Below are 7,168 nucleotides of genomic sequence, written 5' to 3' on the forward strand. Positions count from 1 at the left end.
CTTCAACTCTATTTTTCCTCTCATGTTTGGACTCCTCAATAGATTGAGCATACACAATGAGTCTAGAAATGTTCATATCATCATGAAGCATCACCGTATGACACTCTTCCTTAACAAGGTCGGAGACACTGGTCACAAAATGACTCATCTCATCTCTAGGGTTAGACACCAAGGATGGAGTATACTTAGATAATATATCTTGGTTAACCTTAGGAGCACTTGAAAAATCTTGATCTTGAGCCCTCTTCTTGAACCTAGGTTGACCTTGCTCATCGGATCTACCCCTCTTCAACTCTATTTTTCCTCTCATGTTTGGACTCCTCAATAGATTGAGCATACACAATGAGTCTAGAAATGTTCATATCATCATGAAGCATCACCGTATGACACTCTTCCTTAACAAGGTCGGAGACACTGGTCACAAAATGACTCATCTCATCTCTAGGGTTAGACACCAAGGATGGAGTATACTTAGATAATAAGGTAAACTTCAAGGAATACTCCTCCACACTCATACTACCTTGACTAAGGTTTATGAACTCCTCCACCTTAACCTCCCTCTTCTCATGGGGAAAGTACCTACCAAGGAGAAGTCTCTTAAACTCCTCCCATTCTATAGGACCCGCTTATATAGGCCTATTGCTTTTCCATTGAGTGAACCATACTTGGGCCACATCTTTCAATTGATAGGAAGCCAACTCCGCTTTCTCCCAAGAAGACACCCCCATAGAATTGACTATCTTATATATCTCATCCAAAAACTCTTGGGGATCCTCTCCCACCTTAGAACCTAGGAAAATCGAAGGATTCATCCTCACAAAGTCTCTCAACCTAGAAGCCATAGCACTCTCAATAGTATTCACTATAGGCCCCATATCACTATTCACTTGAGCCGTCATGGCTTGGGCTAAGGTTAGAAAATCCAACCTAATATCCTCATTAGTTAAGGGTGGAACATCCACCGGAACTTGGTTGCCTTGAGGAACTTGGCCACCTTGGGGACCTTGAGGATCTTGGGGAGGAACTCCCTCATTCACATTCTCCTCTTCCACTCTCCTTGTGGGAATCCTTCTTGTATTCATATCCTATAAACACAAGAGAAGGATTAGGGAAAGAAAACTTATAGAGCTAAACTCTAAGGCACGACTTCAAGAATATGAAAGAACTGTAACTTTCTAAAGTCTTATAGACTCTCGCTCATAGATGTATTGCGACTAACACCGATGAACAAGACTCTACTAGACGTGGCTTGTGCGACATCAACCTAAAAACCATTCCCAAACACTTGTGCTCTGATACAATGTTTGTCACGATCCGAATCTACACCCCGGAAGCGAAATGGAGTACTCGACCCCGAAGGGGTCTTAGACAAGCCTCATAGCGCATTCATTGTATAGGTAATAGAAATAGTATGGAATTTAAAACTTTTCTTTATAAAACCATACAATCTAATCATTCATAAACATTTAAATGCAAGCGAAAGTCTATATCTCACATGGCCATCTAAGACACAATCTTGAACAAAAATAGGGGCACGACCCTTTACAATACAAATCTAAACTAGTCTATTACATGAAAAGGAAAGAAACTTCTAAAACACTTGTCCTCGATCTATGAGTACATACCCAAAATGTTTTGGAGAACTCTAATCCCAAGATTTACTATAGTAATGCAAATCACTTGCCAGAACCTACACTTGTAGTAAAAACATGAAGAAAAATGGGTTAGCACATAAAGTACTAAGTATGATAGCCATGCAAAAACATGCTTAAAAAGGACATTGTTGTTTGAAAGTCATGACATATGCCTTTTTTATAAAACTTCATGAATATTGATAAAGAGGCATAATATAAGTCACAACAAACATACAAGTCATTTATCCACATTAGAACATAATCCACATATGAACCTTTACATTCACCTTAAGGCTTCACCTCAAGTGACTCTCAAGCTATACCTTGTGCAATGTATGGATAGAGTCCCATACCACTATCCACACCAAGGTGCCACATTAAGGTCACCAAAAGTGACCTTACCATTCAAAATTTCCATCCTTACACATTACTAATACACAGGAGACATAAACATTACACAAGTCATGTCAACACATAAGGACAATCACCTAAGATACCTCCAAGTCATACTTGTGCAATATGCAAGTAGCATCCCATACTATTACTCACACAAAGTACTCTTTTGAAGTCACCATAGACAAGGCACATTCATATTAATTAAGTCATGACAAAGAAATAACTCAAAATACAATCCAAGTATAGCATGCATCTTTACATTTAAGCATATAAGAGTCAACATTAACTTCATCACAGTAAGAGCACCTTCATTCATTTAGACATTAGATCCACATTATTCATTAACATTATAATAAGAGCACATTCATTACACTTAACAATATAAAGGAACACACCACAACCTCTCTCAAAGCCTACTGGTGCAATGCATAGATGGCGTCCCATACCACCACCCACACTAAGTAGTGCATTATTAAGAAGCCATAGTTCATTAACATTATTGTGGGGGGTAAGCCTTAACCGACATATACCATGTTAGAAATTCAGGGAATCCGGTGTTACACTCACCGGATAAGGGATTCCTACTTGCCTAAGGTAGGACCATCATTTGTTTAGCCTTAAGTGGATCCACTAGCTAGACCTATGTGGGCACATAGTTTTTGGGATAGGGAGATTTCTACTAGATACCCCGCCTCAACTAACGTATGAGTATCCACCTCAAGATATTGCTACTAAAGTGCCCCGCCTCAACTCACGTATGAGAACCCATCTCAATCCATATCCACTCGGTGCTTAGCATTATTCCACACGGAGTATTTGATATTCATTACATTCATTCATTATTATGGGATAAGAGATTGCTACTAGATACCCCATCTCCATTAACGTATGGGCATCCATCTCAAACCCAACATTGATTCATTGGAAATCTCAATAGATTCAAAGATGAGAATAGCCTTTCATCTAGGAATCCCATATTGTGAGAAAGTCCTTTAACAACATGTCTTTTCATTCATTAGAGTACAATTGAGAATAGCCTTTCAATAAGTACTTCATCATTAACATAATCATAGAACTTCATTCATTATTCATTCATGAGTGTTTGTATATGTGAGAATAGACTGTCACATATATCATCATCATTCATAGGGTTAATTGGAAAATATACTTTCAATCACCAGATACTACATTCTAAACATGATCATCATTCATTCATTGAAATCACACACATACTTTACATCATGATCACATATAGATCTTTCAAATATAGAGGTACAAGGAAGTTATCCATCAATTCAATACCACAATATGCATAGTAAGTATAAACCTCCACCGTTCAAGTGGATCAATAGATCAAGCACAATTCTACTTTAATATATAATTTAATCAGAACTTGCCCTTCAAGACTATGAACCAACATCAATCCATAAATCCAAGATACTACAATCGATAATGAAATTGACATAATTCAATCACTTAATTCAATATAAGCATCAATAATTCAACATACTTGCATAATCAATCAACTCCCAATCACAAATCATAATATAGGAAATCGGGGGAAAACTTTTGTTTTAGGAAGAAATCATCTTAATTCATCTTTAAATCCACAATTCATTCATAATTCAATGCAGTAAAGCCTTTAGAAATCATTTAGAATTGAACCCATGCATAGATTGAAAACTAGGGTTTTAGAGAAAATATTGGAGACTTGAAATAACTTTTGAGATTGGCTCCTTGAAAGAAACTAAGTCAAGGATGAAGACCACCATACCTTTTTAAGAATAATCCCACGAAAATATCTTGAAAAACATGAATACTTGACATTGGAAGCTTGAAATCTTCACCTCCAATGGAGGTTTCTAGAGAGAGAATTTTTGGAGGGGAGGGGAGGTTTGATTTTGGGTTTTGAAAATAATGAAGTATAAAATAGAGTTTAATACTTTTAATACTCTTAAAATACCTTAATTAACTGAAAATAACCTCCCTCCACTTAAAATAATTAATTAACAATTTACCAAATGACCCTTGCCCAAGTCGTGTCCAATCCAGAAAAATAGTGGTGGATCACACCCTAGACCCACGAACCGTTAGTCCTCTCACGGACCGTACTGTTGGTCTGTGGTCTGGGGATGGGGCATGGTTTTGGAGGTGTTGACCTACAGAGGCCATCAACGGGGCGTGGATGGACCTACGGGGTCGTGAACCCCATTTGTAGGTCATCAAATTTTTGGCTACTTTCAAGGTTCTTTGGGGTCTTGGGGTTAGACTAAGGGTCCTCCTCAAGGTCCCCTAGGGTGGTCCTTAGGGTGTCGTACCTCGACATTTTACCCCTAAACCCCTCAACCAAAGCTGAGGACAACATCAAACAACTCATAATCCAAAACTAACTCAAAACAACACTCGTCAAGTTCTAGTTCAACCTACTAGATTTTAGGGTCGTTACATCTTGACACATATGAGCAATTTAAGAATTACTTGATACGAATTTACATGTAAATGAAGAATAGTGCAGGACTTAACTTTTAAAAAATTAGGGTGTTACAATATCTCCACTTTGGGATCATTTGTCATCGAAAGATGGTTAAAATGAGGATGGAAGGGAGAGGACTTACTCTTACTATCTTTCTAACTTTTGAACTTGCCTACTAACATAGGAGGGATGATTCATACTAAGAGTTTGAAACTCTCTATAGTGAACAATATGAGTTTAAACATAGCCACTCTCTATCTTAAGTTATTTGACATAAGGCAAGAATATTTGGGCACAAAAGAAAAATGTGACTACGATGCCTTGAGTTATATGACTAGTGGCTTTTAAGATTATAAACATTCTCAACTATGCTCTCTTTTCTGACCACTACACTTCATTAACTGCAACAGACAACTCCCACTAGGGTATATGACTACTCTTACAAACGTCTAAGTCAAATCGCGTGGTCTTATTTTCACGCCCCGAGGCTACCCCCTTGACGTAACACGTGACCTAGGATCACGAGTGACCCCAAGCTAACCCTGTGTCTGGCATATCATAAGCATACTGAAAATAACTAAGTAACACATGAACTATGCGAAAGCTAAAACAATGGATAACTGAAAGTGGGGAATACCCAACTAGTCTGACTTGATAAAACATACTAAGAGTTTAATAACCACTTAAGATGAACTAAGCAATTCAAGCTGATTCTACAACTATGTCTGAAAAGCCTCTAACTAAGTTGAATTGCTAAGACATCCCCCCAGCTAACTCTAACAAAACTGACAACTGAAAGTAAAGACTAAAATGAAAGCATGTCTGTTGTCCATGGAATATGATGACTCACCATTGAAGATTTTGAATGAAGACCAAGAATCGATCTAAGTATGATCTGGATGTTGAGTACCTAAACCTATACATGAAAGGATGTAGTGCAGAGTATGCGTCAGTACTTGGAATGTACTGAGCATGCACGATATAGATACAAAGCTGAACAAATACATATAAACTAAACAAAGCATAACATAACAATGACATAAACTGAGTAAGAATGTAAATACTGAAACATAGCTGAATATCTAAGCTGAATGCAATGACCAAGTACAAATCATAAAAATAACATGCTGAATTGGTTTCTAAAGAATATACTGAAAACCTGGTCAAATGCACTAAGAGTCTGATTGTGGGAGCTACTATTAACTGACATAAAACCACATGAGCTAAACATGGAGTCCGATGTATACATCCCATCGAGAGGAGCCAATATACCTTTCCAAGGGTATAAAGGCATGACTGGCGTGATCACTAAATCTGATGCCCAACATAGGGGACTTATCATCCTATGGGGGCACGTAGTTCTAGGACTATGAGGGTACGCTGAACCCTAGTCAAAGTCGGTGCTAAGTCTACTCCCAACTGAATATGTATATGACATAAATGAAACTGAAATGCTAAATTACTGAATAGCTCGAAATACTGACCTGCAATCTGAAAATGCAACATTTATATACTGATAATCTAACAATCCAAATCTGGAGCATTATTATTGGTTTAACTGACCTAGCAAGTGTAATTCATGAACTAGAGAATCTACACAACTAGGGTTCTAAGTTTCATACAAGGAACTAAATAAGCTTACCAAGAAACATGATGTTTGGATTTAGGATACTACAATTGCTAAAATAAATGTATATATCCAAGGTCTTAGAAATCGTTGGCCTAAACAAGATATGTAGAATCAAAGAACTAACTGATTTCTAGGGACCTAGTGGATGAAAGGAACCCACTAGTGTAATCCCACATACCTAGGGACGAAATCTACGGAGAAATCCTTCTATTTTGGGGATGAAACTTGAAGCAAACCTTCAGATTGTTCTTGGGACTCTCCTCTTTCTTCTCCTTTTTTCTCTAAGTTTGGATGACTTTAGGTGAATCAGGGTTCTGGGTATGTCTGACTAAGTTATTAGGTTTAAATATAATATAACGACATTTTTTTGGCATCAAATGACGTAGTTTAAGTGCCCAACGCATAGGAAAAATGGACCAAAATGACCCTGACTTATATCTGAGGAGTGCCACCTACTAGAGGACTGATGGGCCGTCATTTGACCTACCAACCATCAGTAGTGGTCATCGGTCAAGCTTTGCCCGATAGGGCTTCACTAAAACGAGCATAACTTTTTACTCCGAGATGGGATTTAGCAAACTCAGTGAAAAAGGATTTAATTATCTTTCATTTGATAGGTCATGGGCCACCTAATTCATTTTGTGCTAAAAGATATGATCGTTTGAAGTTGACCCAACAACAATTTTCCTTTAATTGGCTGTTGACCCTCACCTACGAACCGTCCTGGTCAACCGTGAGTTGGGCTAGAGACTATAAACATTTGGTGCCCATTGACGGACCCCACCGACGGATCGTGTGTCAGACCACGGACAGTCGGTGGCTTCCATGGTTCTTGCACTAGGTCCTAGAAAGTTGCATTTTTTTATCTTCTCAAATCTGAGGTGTTACAATATCTCCCCCTTGGGAACATTCGTCCTTGAATGAAGTCTAAACAAATTGAGTATGGAGGGAAAGAGCTACAATCCCTACCACTAAGTAGTAAAAAATGATCTCTAAGTGAACTAAGTTCCAAGAACATGCAAATATGCTGAAATA

Source organism: Solanum tuberosum, unplaced genomic scaffold (assembly GCF_000226075.1).
Source record: "Solanum tuberosum cultivar DM 1-3 516 R44 unplaced genomic scaffold, SolTub_3.0 scf00143, whole genome shotgun sequence".
Taxonomy (NCBI): Eukaryota; Viridiplantae; Streptophyta; class Magnoliopsida; order Solanales; family Solanaceae; genus Solanum; species Solanum tuberosum.